Here is a 14,770-nt window from a genome sequence, read left to right as displayed (position 1 = left end):
ACGCAGGTGCCTGCCCAGCTGGTTGGGTCGGCAGCTGCATGCGAACGGCGGTGGAGGTTTGGCTGGCGTGGGCCTGATGGTGGCCCAACGGGTGTTTTCGGCAAGGGACTTGCTGGGGCCCCGGCAAGGGTCCTGCCGTGGCGCCTGCTGTCATCCCCGGCAAGGCTCTTGCCGGGGGCCTTGTGGTCCTCCTTGGCTGGGATCCCGCCAAGGATCATCATCTTCTGAAGGGTCTATCTGATCTCGAATGTCTTCACAAAGATCTGCATGCCACCACGGGGAGGTCTCCCGAATCCTTGCCCCATGGGGGCAGTGGACTCAAGGGTGACTCACTCCATGGTGTGTGGGGCGAGCTGCCACGGCAAGGGTCTTGCCGGGTTTGGTAAAACTGCCTCCCGACAAGATCTTGCCGGGGGGGTCCGCTTCATCCCCTTTGCTCTTTGTGGTCTTGGTCTTGGCGTCGTTCTGCTTCTCCTGAGCTTCGGCCTTACATTGGCTCACCTCGCTTGCCTTGCTCAGTGTGGTGGTGCCCGTGGCTCAGACTGCCCGTGCACAGTTATAGGGGTACAAAAAGTGTACCCCTCTTTTCTTACACCGACAATGATAAGCCACCCCTTGGCATATGTCGCACCACAACCCCGACAAATTTTTGTTGGTGGGAAGGACACACCTCCCAAAATGTTTTTATCTCTAAATTTTTTCCTTTGAGCACTAGCACCTCTACAAATCCCTACTCCCCTCTGTGAAGGGCCTTTCTTTTACATTATGCAATTTTTATTTTGATTTTGATTCATCATCTTCTCTTATAACAGCACCAACTAGCAGGCACTATGATCGTACTTGAGTATTGGGTGTAGTTAATATGCGAGTGTGTTTCATGAAAGGATCAATGATTGAGCATGATGGGTTAGGGATAGCTTATTTTAGCGTTGTTATTTTGAAAGACATGGTTGCTTGTTGATATGCTTGAGTATTTAATTTATCCTGTGAAAACTAGACTATTGCTTGGAAAAATATAAACGTCCAAATGTCCATGCTATAAAGAAAATAATATGATATGACATGTTAGGAAACATTTCACATCAAAAATTATGTTTTTATCACTTACCTACACGAGGATGAGTAGGAGTTAAGCTTGGGGATGCTGATACGTCTCCAACGTATCTATAATTTTTTGTTGTTCCATGTTGTTATATTATCAATCGTGAATGTTTTATAATCATTTTATAGTCACACTGGTGTGTGTCGGTCCTAAACAAACGGTTTTTAACCCCTTTCCGTGATGGCATTTCGAACCGTCACCAAGTGAGTGTGGGCGATAGGGGGGTCCTTCCCACACGACCCAGATACCGTTGGGGATATGGAGTAGTGATCCAGAGGCCTACCAAAATGTAATCGTGTGCGATGCAGCACACACTAAATTCTTTGCACATGTGGTATCGGTGATTAAGCATTTCTAATGACGCAGTGAAACCATACGGTCTGTCGTAATGAACCGTTTGGGAAACAGTATGTAAGGCACATGGGCCAATATATGAACTATGTGCGATGTGTGCCCCATCACACACAAGTTTTCTGCGTAACCGTCTGCCATGCTAGACTCCATCGCACACGTTTTCCAATAATTACCATCTGCGATAATGTTCTATCACAAATGGTTCAGGATCCCCTTTGCACACATTCATTTGCTGAGACCGTTTGTGATTTGTTAGGTATCACCGACGGTTGTCGCAAGAGTGATGTGTGCTTTTCGTTTGGGATCCCACACATTTCCTTAAAAAAATACGACTGGGATTGTATTTTGCATTGGGGACGGTTTACTCCCAGTTCTCGTGTGCGATAACGTGATATCACAAATGGTTCCGGAGAACCTGCGCACACGTAGTAGCGCTGCAAATCGTTTGCAATCTACTATGTATCACCGACGGTTCTGCTGCGATTGACGTATGCTTTCCGATGTGGATCGCACACACTCATTTAGTTGAACCATGTGCGGAGCAATTGCCAGGTTAAAAAAAATATCCCATTTCAAATCAGCACGCAAAAAGAAAATTTGCCACAATATTTAATTGAACAAATAAACAAAAATATCCCATTTTGAATCGGCACGAAAAAAGCAAATTTTCCACAATATTCAATTGAACAAATAGTGTCCACAGGAAGAACATTCAACAGATTCCACAACAATTGCAATTGAACATATGGCGGCATATTTGTCCACACATATAAGCATTAGATAATTAACCATAGTGTACGAAATATGAAGACCTCATCAGATGGAAAACAATGGATCCAAGCATTATATGTTTAGCGTCTAACTCTTACTCAATGTTTTAGGAGAAGGCATGCTGAAATCTTCATTATCACGAGTGAGATTGATGTAGTGATCCAGGAAGAAGTCGGTGATAAATCTCTCAACCATTAGCAATTCATCAGCCGGTTGCGGTTCAGGGGTCCTTGGTTTTAAGATGGGCTTAAGTATTTTTAAGATCAGAATGTGCCATATGTGTGGAGTAGAAGATATTAATTAAGATAGACTTACTGGTACTAATTTGCGAGGATCATCACAACTATCAGCAAATTTGCAGATGGAGATCATGTGTCTGCAAACATAGTATCCAGAAAGCTTGGTCCCTGCTTCTTGCTGAGGACACTGAATTTTTTTGTACAAAATTAGTCATGTATTTTTCCTGTTAGGAACAACCTAACCCATGTTAGATGTATTAATTTTCTTTGGAAAAAATATAAAGAGGTTTATTTAGAAGCTTAAATATTTGACTAACGTAAGGAAAGGTATTTGCAAACTATTGGTTAAATTTTCCGAAAATAACAGATTTTGGTGTGTTACTGGAGAAATGATCTCGTGCTGCACAGGTTGTTTCGTCTTAAACAGGTTCCTTCGTTTAGTTTTCCACAATGCGAGCACACTGCAAATGATGATGAATTTTGACAACATCAATTATTGAACCATATATGAATGCAAATTAATTTCAACATAATAGAATTCAATACCTATCAAAGAATTGTTGAACATGCGTCAGATCCTGAGCGTTTGTTGACTCTCTGAGAGAATCGATGTAGTAAACTGTGTTCGTGTTTGGAACAATGAATACCAAAATGCAATGATTGCTACATATTAAGAAATCCATGAACTTACGAATGATGTCAAAATCTGAAAGATAATTAGTGTATGCGTGGTTGTTTACTTGACTTACCGTTCATGATATGGCCAGAGAAATGATTCTGCATGGGATGTGTTTTTGAACATACGGAGGACCGTGTTAATGGCCCAGCCCCGTCGGTCCTTACCATCTAATGTTTTGCCATTTGCTAATGCAGGATCTATGAAATACACACTCCCTCTTATTCTTCTCCATGCGTTTAATCCCATGAGAGGAATAAAATGCAGTTAGCTATTTATCATTTATAGCTTTGTATGAAGAAGTTGATGAGAGTTTGTTAAGTACATATAAAATTAGGCATCTAACAAGAGTGGCATCGAGCACCTTGAAGTTCAAGAAGAGATGTAAGTCCTCGAAACTCACATTAATGGAACCAGCATCGTGTCTGAAATTATCTCTATTGTAGTGGACTAGCAAAGCATGATAGCCTGCTGACATTTGATCCATGCAACATTCATGTAACTCGCGGCAACTGGAGCTGCACTCATCAAAGTATTCGCCAACAAGAAATGGCTGGCCATGGTCGTAATTGCGTGCTTCAAGTACGTCTGCTTTACTTTTAGCAAGCAACAATTCTACTTCTTCATCATCCATGGCGTCAGAAATAATATTACTTCCTGATTTGAACAAACTGTTGTTAATTTGTTCCAGGCGATGAGTGCTTTAAGTAAGAGGCAATCGTTCTCTTTCCTCTTCACTCTCCCACTTCCCTTCCTTGTGGTCATGGTTGTAGAATTTTTGGCCACTTCCTTCTTGGTAATTTAAGCATTTCTGGCAGAACATCTGGTTGCCTGCAAGGTAGACTGCCAAGCAGACGGTGAAGCTTCGACGGACTTCTTGGCAGATGGTTTATCTGTGCCAGACCGCTAAGCTACCAGTGCTGCTGTGACAGACTGCTGGGCAGTAGGAGCAGAGGAATCGGACTGCTGACCATGCGTTGAAGCTATGTCGGGTTTCTGCGCAGGTGGTGCCAACTTGTCTGTGTGCCAAGGAGGCCGTGCCAATGCATTGGTTTGCTGAGCAGGAAGTGCTGATGCATTCGTATGCTGATCACGCATATGCGGACCGACAGACTGACGAGTTGTTGGTTCTGGACCTACAGACTGCTTAGTAGGCAGTTCCGAAGCATCAGACTGCTTAGCAGTCTGTTCCACTAAGTTGGTATGCTGAGCATGTGCTGCAGCCGGGTCTCCCCCTGCTGTTTTAGTTGTCGGCATCTGAACCAGTGGTGCGTCATCAGCAGTTGTAGGCCTTGCCACTGGCTGCTTGGGGGCGGAGGATGACGTGGCCTATATGCCACAAAGTTGAGCCGGCTGATCATAGGTTGACGCATTAGCCCGCGAGAGCTCTTGTGGCAAGGAGAGCGTCAACAGTTGAGGGGAGACAGTGGTTGCTGTTGGCGGGGCTTCAGGAATCTCATCGATGAACTATGTTTCCTTTCGTGGCCACTAGATGTCATGTAACAGTGTTTCTCCCAAGGTCGTTTGCTCATTGTAGTCTCCTAGGACATTCTTCAGGGAAAATACATTGAATCCAGGCTTTACTTTAGTCACGTAGCACTTCACACATTCCCGCTTCATTGGAAGATTGTTCAAGAAGAGGCCATCTTCCAAGAAGGGTGGGCAAACCTAGGCTGCTGCACATTTTAATGTACCTTCATAATGTGTAACCACACCCTTTAGTCTGTCTTTCATTCTATATAGATCAGATATAGCATCATCACGAGTAGTTGCAGTCTCAGTGTCGCAGGGGTCAGCTGATGCACAACTACTCTTGTGCAGTGTTGTTGCGACACAAGGAGCATCATCCATGCCCGCCTCCCCTCCCATCTGCTGACTATCTATCGGTGTTAGAGTCTTCTACATCATCATTGACTCCTCAACATCCTTTTGAACAGTCGGATAAATCTCCTTCAACTTTTCAAACAATGCATTCTCCTTCATTTCAGTCCTCGCTTTTTTCATGCTGAGCCTCTCTTCTTTATTTAGTGTGAAAGCCCTCTTGTGCGGGACGTTAACACATATACCCCTTGCACGGCTAGGGGGCTCTTTTGTCTCTAGAGCAATGTATAGAATGTCACATGGCCCTGCGTTCCTATAGAACCTTCTAGGGATCTTTGATGCCTCTACCATCACTTCACATAGTTTGGCATCAAGTGCGTTTTAAAGTTATAAGTTCCGTCATCATGCCTCTTTGCACGTGCCCGCAAGTAGTGTCTGGCGCGTTTTCCCCTGATTTCACTAAAGGCCGGATTCCCACCCGCCGCTACTGCTTCTTTGTCCTCCTGTTCCCATATCAATTTCATGACGTAGTATCCTGCCACACCCATACAGTGGGGTGTATGTTATTCTTCTGAAGTTCTCATTGTTTGAAACTCTTCACACCAAACTCTGGAGTTGCCCTGACCCTTTTGAATTCTACCCAGTCTGCCTTTGTAATTTGGGGGTATGCGGGGATTGGGTTGTTGTACAACACGTGCTTCCAATTTCTCCTAGCATCCCTAGCATTCTTCAGTGCAGTGTGTTCCACCTGCATTCTCAATTGCTCTAGAATGTTGAAGTGATCCATGATCGCCTGGACTATCCTTCGCTGTGTTTCTGTGTCAGCCTTCCGAAACCCTAGCAGATTAATGTTGATACTTGCCCAGCCAAAAAATCCACACACACTCTTGAACCTCATGCGTGCTTTATCTGGTTTAGTTGGAGCCCAGGACTTTAAGTCAATCTCGCTAACTTCATATACACCTTTAGGCTGGTGTGTGGGCTTCCTTGGAGCGTTCATCCATGTCCTGATCGAAAGGGTAATTGCTACAGCTCTATCCCGTTCAAGACTACTTGATCCCTCACAATCTGCTGAAGACATGGGGTTGTCCGAATCAGATGAATATACATGGCCTGAATGAGTGTTGTCGCTGCTACTCAACATCTACAGAGAACATTCGAAACTCAGGAAATGAGGATAAGCATAAAACTAACAACTTGGTATCAAGATTCCTAACATGCCATGCAATAATTTAGAAAATGTACGGCTAATTTGTTAAGTTTGTGTGACTTGGGCGCCAGCGATCTGTAAATAGGCAGTAACTTATTGGAACAAATACAACTTATATGTAGTAAGGAAGGTAGATAATGAACATATATACGCTCTCCGTTATTTTATAGCCCATTTGGGGATATACGAAACGAAATTGGAAGAGGGATCGCGAGGAAATATGCCTCACCGCGTGTAACACCCACAATGCGGCTATATCTCCCACGTGTCGGGGCACGACTTAGAGGCATAGCCGCATGGTAGGTTTGTCGCAAGAGGGGTAATCTTCACTCAATTTCATGTAGTGATAAAGAAAGGGATAAAGAGTTGGCTTACAATCACCACTTCACACAATACATAAATAATCCATACATCATCCAAGGTACAATCAAAGGTCCGACTACGGAACCAAAATAAAGTAAGACAACCCCAATTGCTAGATCTCTGATCGTCCAAACTGGGCTCCACTACTGATCAACCGAAAAAGACATAAAACATCGATCAAGATCTTCATCGAGCTCCCACTTGAGCTCGGTTGCGTCACCTGCACTGTTATCAACGTCAACCGAAAAAGACATAAAACTGTCAAGGGGTTCCCATCACACCGAACCACATAAGGAACGCAAAATCAAGGGACATAACACTGGTATGACGGAAACTAGGGCAGCAAGAGTGGAACAAAACAATAGGCATAAGGCCGAGCCTTCCACCCTTTACCAAGTATATAGTTGCATTAATTAAATAAGAGATATTGTGATATCCCAACATATCCATGTTCCAACATGGAACAAATTTCAGCTTCACCTGCAACTAACAACGCTATAAGAGGGGCTGGGCAAAAGCGGTAACATAGCCAAACAACGATTTTCTAGGAAGGTGGGTTAGATGTTTAACATGGCAATATGGGAGGCATGATATAGCAAGTGGTAGGTAGCGCGACATAGCAATAGAGCAAGCAACTAGCAAGCAAAGATATAAGTGATTTCGAGGGTATGGTCATCTTGCCTGAGATCCCGCAAGGAAGAAGAACGAGTCCATGAAGAAGGCAACTGGACGTAGTCGAACGAATCCTCACCACTCTGGAACGGAACTGAAGCTAACGAGAGAAGCAACCCGGAAAGAAGAAAGAAACAAAGTAAACAACCATCGCATAAACATGGCATGATGCACAACCAAGTATGATGCATGTCCGATTTAATGAGGCATAGCATGGCCAAGTGCACAAACAACTCTACAAGTTAAGTGGAGCTCAATATGCAACGAATTGCATATTGATGAAACACCACATTCAACCATTTAGTTCTCTCTCGTTTATGTACCCAACAATATTAAATGTTGTTAAACATGGCAAGAAGTAAGGCATAAGAGAACTACCTATCTAGGGAAGTTTAAATGAGGCCGGAACAACAAACAACAAGTCCGGAAAATCCTGATGTGCATATTTTAGATTTGGTACTGTTCTGCCCTAAACCACATTTTTAGAGTTGTTCAACTTGGAAAGTAAGTACACCATGTTAAACTAGGCATTTTTCGACCCCATTTACATATAAAGTTTATTAAATTTGGAGCTACGGTTAGTAAGTTATGAACTAAAACATTTTAGCATGTCATTTGTGAAAATTGATGCAAACAACAATTTTAAATATTTTAACATGGATAAAAGATGCATGTTATGAAAGTAGGTGAAAATATAAGCATTTTACATATATGACATGTTTCATTTGGGTGCATGCACATTTAGTTATTAGCAATGCAAAATAAAGGCATTTCTGTAAATATGTAATGCACTGGAAATTAACCAAAACCACAGGCGGAAAAAATATAACATGGACGGGCCCGAAGCATCACGCTACAGCGGCCCAATGAGAAATCATCCCAAGTGGTTGTGGGTGTGCAAACAAGTAGGAAAATAGAGCCAGAAAAAGGGGGCGGCTGACCATTGCGCTGCTTCTATATGTTTGTGCAAAACAAGGGCATTGCTGAACTTGAACAAAAAAGAGAGGCGTGGAACACAGATGAACTGGGTGACGACGCCGGCGAGCAAGATGGCAACCGTCGCGATCGCAGGCCGACGGCGGGGTTGCGGAAATAGGTGAGTGTGTGTGTGTGGCGTGACGGGTACGTGTGCAGGTGGTGAAGTGCTACGAGAATGAGCTCGAATAGGAGCTCGTCTCGGACGCGGCAGCGAGGCGCGGCGAGGCGCTGGCTATGCTGGGTGGTGCAAAGGTGCGGGCGTGCTCCGCGAGTGTGGGACGTGACCTGCAGGGGCTGTAGTGTGGACCAGCGAAGCGAGAAGGGGCATGAGCATCGAAGCAAGCCGTCGTGAGTCCACACAATGAGCAAGGAAGAACAAGGCGGGCGAGCTCGTCGGAGGAACTCCGGCGACCAAAACACGTAGAGGAGGGCACCGAAAGATGCTGCGCTACAAGGCGATCCTAAAGGTGCTACGGATGCATCGAAACATGGACGGAAACCTCGCCGGCGATGAGGTCCTGCGGTGGTGGGGCTAGAGAAAACCAACGACGAAAATTGAAGACCTTATATGCCCTATGCGTCGGTGCGAGTGCAGCAGAAGCAAAAACACAAGTAGGGGTCACCGGAACTACGTTGGCGACCATGCCGTGGTGGGGAAGCTCTCGGGTCCGAGAGGACATGACTGAAACAGGGCACAAACGAGAGGAGGACCATGCGTCGGAGGTGATTGTGCTCACGTAGGGTTGGTTGCTAGAGTAGATCGAGCTCGGGGATGGCCGGCGGTGACGAATTCTGATGGCGGTGTGTTCCTGCCGAAGATCAAGAAGACGAAGAGTATACCATAGGGCGCGGGGCTGCGGTCTTTATAGGAGGGGAGGCGCGAGTCCGTGGATGCCCTCGTGGCCATGTGCCTCGGCTAGAGGAGTTTTACCGTGATAAGGAAACGAGCGAAGGAGAAGGAAGCGCAGTAACGAAGGGAGGATGACATGCAGGCCCCGCATGGGTGAAAGTGGCTGGCGGTGAAGGGGCTGATGCTGGGCCGCGGCACTAGTGGGCTGGCGGATGATGCTACTGGTGGTAGAAGTCTAGGGTCTAGGTAAAGCCCTTCTCATGTTTCTTTCAAATATCAATTTATTTATAATTAACCAAATAGAAGAAGGGAAAAGACCAGGGTGTCTGGAGAAGAATAAGGAGGAAGTAAAAACATTCCTGGGATCCTCGATTTATGAAGGATTTTAATAAAATGGTTTGGGCATTTTTAAGGATGGAAACATAATTCATGTTTGAATTAAATTCAAACTTGAGCCATTTTTGAACCCAATCAAAACATCTTCAAATGAGCTGAATATTGGCAGAGAGGGTTTAGGCATGGTGAACTAGCATCAGGAGAAGAATGGACATTTATGGAGGAGGGGAAAAGGTCACTTGCCAAAATGAAAGAAAGAAGAAGGAAGGAGGAGGTGATGATGCAAGATCATCTATGGAGCATCCAACAATGTAACATGCATGAATATGACAATGCACCTGATGATTATGAGAATGCAAAATGACAAGAGGTACAAATGCAACATGACAACAATGGGCATGGCAATGCAATATAACCAAATTATGCAACAAACAGATCAAACACACAACGACAACAAGATAAAAGTAAGGCATCTGGAGCGTCAGTCTCGAGGCGTTACACCGCGATGGAGAGTAGAAACTAACAGTCTTCTTAATGCAAACCCGGCCGGACCACAGGAGAGGCGAGGATTACTGCATCGATATGCTCGAGGGTGGCTGGCGAGCAAACAAAGACGATGAGGTGCGGGCCGCCACGTGTTGGGAACAGCAGTGGAGGAAGGCTTGACACCGACGAGCGGGGACACGGCCGGGGTGAGCACGGCGGCGCTGGATGTTGGAAATATGCCCTAGCGGAAATAATAAAATGGTGATTATTATATTTCCTTGCTCATGATAATTGTCTATTGTTCATGCTATAATTGTGTTATCCGGAAATCGTAATACATGTGTGAATACATAGACCACAACATGTCCCTAGTGAGGCTCTAGTTGACTAGCTTGTTGATCAATAGATAGTTACGGTTTCCTAACCATGGACATTGGATGTCATTGATAATGGGATCACATCATTAGGAGAATGATGTGATGGACAAGACCCAATCCTAAGCATAGCACAAGATAGTGTAGTTCGTCTGCTAAAGCTTTTCTAATGTCAAGTATCTTTTTCCTTAGACCATGAGATCGTGCAACTCCCGGATACCGTAGGAGTACTTTTGGGTGTGCCAAATGTCACAATGTAACTGGGTGGCTATAAAGGTACACTGCAGGTATCCCCGAAAGTATCTGTTGGGTTGGCACGAATCGAGACTGGGATTTGTTACTCCGTATGACGGAGAGGTGTCTCTGGGCCCACTCGGTAGGACATCATCATAATGAGTTCAGTGTGATCAAGGAGTTGATCATGGGATGATGTGTTACAGAATGAGTAAGGAGATTTGCTGTAATGAGATTGAACAAGGTATCGGTATACCAACGATCGAATCTCGGGCAAGTGCTATATCGGTAGACAAAGGGAATCGTATACGGGAGACATCATGGTTCATTCGATGAGATCATCATGGAGCATGTGGGAGCAAACATGGGTATCCAAATCCCGCTGTTGGCTATTGGCCAGAGAGATGTCTCAGTCATGTCTGCATGCCTCCCGAACCCGTAGGGTCTGCACTCATATGGTTCGATGACGCTACGGTTATAGTGAATAGATGTATGTGGATACCGAATGTTGTTCGGAGTCCCGGATGAGATCTCGGACGTCACGAGGACTTCCGGAATGGTCCGGAGGTAAAGATTTATATATGGGAAGTCCAGTTTGAGTCACCGGAAATGTTTTGGGGTTCATCGGTATTGTACCGGGACCACCAAAGGGGTTCCGGGGTTTCACCTACCCCGAAGGACCTAATGGGTTGTAGTTACGTGGGAACCAGCACCTTAGTGGGCTGGTGCACCACCCCAAGGGCCCAAGGCACCTAGGGTTGGAAACCCTAGGGGGCCGCTGCCCCCCCCCCCCCCTCAGGGGCAAGCGTCCCCCTAGTTGGAAACCCTAAGGGGGCCGCCGCCCCGGCGGCCGCTGCCGCCCCCCTCTAGATAGATCTAGGGAGCCAGCCCCCTCTCCCCTTTCCCCTATAAATAGTGGGGGTGGGAGGGCAACCGTACCCCTTCTCCTGGCGCAGCCCTACCCCTCACCCTCCTCGTCTCTCACAGTGCTTGGCGAAGCCCTGCTGGAGAGCCATGCTCCTCCACCACCACCACGCTGTCATGCTGCTGCTGGACGGAGTCTTCCCCAACCTCTCCCTCTCTCCTTTCTGGATCAAGGTGTGGGAGACGTCACCGGGCTGCACATGTGTTGAACGCGGAGGCACCGTTGTTTCGTGCTTAGATCGGAATTGGCCGCGATCTGAATCGCTTCGTGTACGACTCCACCGACCGCGTTTTTGCAACGCTTCCGCATTGCGATCTTCAAAGGAATGAAGATGCACTCCCCTCTCGTTGCTAGTAAACTCCATAGATTGATCTTGGTGATGCGTAGAATTTTTTTAATTTCTGCAACGATCCCCAACAGTGGCATCATGAGCTAGGTCTATGCGTAGTTTCTATGCACGAGTAGAACACAACTTGTTGTGGGCGTCGATTTTGCCAATTTACTTGTCGTTACTAGTCTTATCTTGATTCGGCAGCACCGTGGGATGAAGCGGCCCGGACCGACCTTACACGTAGGCTTACGTGAGATAGGTTCCACCGGCTGACATGCACTAGTTGCATAAGGTGGCTAGCGGGTGTCTGTCTCTCCCCCTTTAGTCGGATCGGATTAGATGAAAAGGTCCTTATGAAGGGTAAATAGAAATTGGCATATCATCTTGTGGTTTTGGCCTCGGTAAAAAAGTTCTTGCTAGAAACCTATAGCAGCCACATAAAAATTTGCAACAACAATAAGAGGACGTCTAACTTGTTCTTGCAGCATATGCCATGTGATGTGATATGGCCAAAAAGATGTGATGAATGATATATGTGATGTACGAGATTGATCATGATGTTGTAATAGGAATCACAACTTGCATGTCGATGAGTATGACAACCAGCAGGAGCCATAGGAGATGTCTTAATTTATTGTATGACCTGTGTGTCAATGAAAACTCCATGTAATTACTTTACTTTATTGCTAACTGTTAGCTATGGTAGTAGAAATAATAGTTGGCGAGACAACTTCATGAAGACACGATGATGGAGATCATGATGATGGAGATCATGGTGTCATGCCGGTGATGATGATGATTATGGCGCCTCGAAGATGGAGATCAAAAGGAGCAAAATGATATTGGCCATATCATGTCACTATTTGATTGCATGTGATGTTTATCATGTTTTTACATCTTATTTGCTTAGAACGACGGAAGCATAAATAAGATGATCCCTCATTAAAATATCAAGAATTGTGTTGCCCCTAACTATGCACTGTTGCTAAGGTCCGTTGTTCCGAAGGACCACGTGATGATCGGGTGTGATAGGTTCTAACATTCGCATACAACGTGTGTAAGCCAGATTTACACACGCAATACACTTAGGTTGACTTGACAAGCCGAGCATGTATAGACATGGCCTCAGAACACGGAAGACCGAAAGGTCGAACATGAGTCGTATAGAAGATACGATCAACATGAAGATGTTCACCGATGATGACTAATCCGTTTCACGTGATGATCGGACACGGCCTACTTCACTCGGATCATGTATCACTTAGATGACTAGAGGGATGTCTATCTGAGTGGGAGTTCATTAAATAATTTGATTAGATGAACTTAATTATCATGAACATAGTCTAAAACTTTGCAATATGTCTTGTTGATCAAATGGCCCACGCTAATGTTGCCCTCAACTTCAATGCGTTCATAGAGAAAACCAAGCTGAAAGACAATGGTAGCAACTACACGGACTGGGTCCGTAACCTGAGGATTATCCTCATACCTGCCAAGAAAGCATATGTCCTTGAAGCACTGCTAGGTGATGCACCTGTTTTCATAGCAACTCAAGACGTTATGAACGCTTGGCAGTAGCCTAGTGATGATTACTCCCTGGTTCAGTGCGGCATGCTTTACAGCTTAGAACCGGGGCTCCAAAAGCGTTTTGAGGAGCACTGAGCATATGAGATGTTCCAAAAGCTGAAAATGGTTTTCCAAGCTCATGCCCGGGTCGAGAGATATGAAGTCTCCTACAAGTTCTACAGTTGTAAGATGGAGGAGAATAGTTCTGTCAGCGAGCAAATACTAAAAATGTCTGGGTAGCACAACCGCTTATCTCAGTTGGGAGTTAATCTCCCGGATGATGCGGTCACTGACAAAACCCTTCAGTCGCTCCTACCTAGCTACAAGAGCTTTGTGATGAACTTCAATATGCAGGGGATGGAAAAGACCATTCCAGAGGTATATTCAATGCTGAAATCAGCGGAGGTGGAGATCAAAAAGGAACATGAAGTGTTGATGGTGAATAAAACCACTAAGTTCAAGAAAGGCAAGGTTAAGAAGAACTTCAAGAAGTATGGCAAGGGAGTTGCCGCGCCCTGTAAGCCAGTTGCCAGGAAGAAGCCAAAGACTGAGTGCTTTTATTGCAAGGGAAACGGTCATTGGAAGCGGAACTGCCCAAGTACTTAGCGGATAAGAAGGCTAGCAATACCAAAGGTATATGTGATATACATGTTATTAATGCGTAGCTAACCAGCGCTCGTAGTAGCTCCTGGGTATTTGATATCGGTGTGGTTGCTCATATTTGTAACTCAAAACAGGAGGTGCGGAATGGTTCCAAGGTAGATGTGATCGCCGTCGGCACACTGCCTCGACATTTACCTACAGGATTAGTTTTAAAACTCAATGATTGTTATTTAGTACCAGCTTTGAGCATGAACATTGTATCTGGATCTCGTTTAATGCGAGATGGCTACTCATTTAAATCCAAGAATAATGGATGTTCCATTTATTTGAGAGATATGTTTTATGGTCATGCCCTGCTGGTCAATGGTTTATTCTTGTTTAATCTCGAACGTGATGTTACACATGTTCATAGTGTGAATGCCAAGAAGTGTAAGGTTGATAATGATAGTCCCACATACTTGTGGCACTGCCGCCTTGGTCACATTGGTGTCAAACGCATGAAGAAACTCCATGCAGATGGACTTTCGGAGTCTCTTGATTTTGAATCATTTGACACGTGCAAACCATGCCTCATGGGCAAAATGATCAAGACTCCGTTCTCTGGAACAATGGAGCGAGCACCCAACTTATTGGATATCATACATACTAATGTGTGCGGTCCAATGAGCATTGAGGCTCGCGGTGGTTATCGTTATGTTCTCACTCTCACTGATGACTTAAGTAGATATGGGTATGTCTACTTAATGAAACACAAGTCTGAGACCTTTGAAAAGTTCAAGGAATTTCAGAGTGAGGTTGAGAATCAACGTGACAGGAAAATCAAGTTCTCACGATCAGATCGTGGGGGGGAATATTTGAGTCATGAATTTTGCACGCACT

This window comes from Triticum aestivum, chromosome 5A (genome assembly GCF_018294505.1).
Source record: "Triticum aestivum cultivar Chinese Spring chromosome 5A, IWGSC CS RefSeq v2.1, whole genome shotgun sequence".
NCBI classification, from domain to species: Eukaryota; Viridiplantae; Streptophyta; class Magnoliopsida; order Poales; family Poaceae; genus Triticum; species Triticum aestivum.
This window is presented reverse-complemented; position numbering follows the sequence as displayed.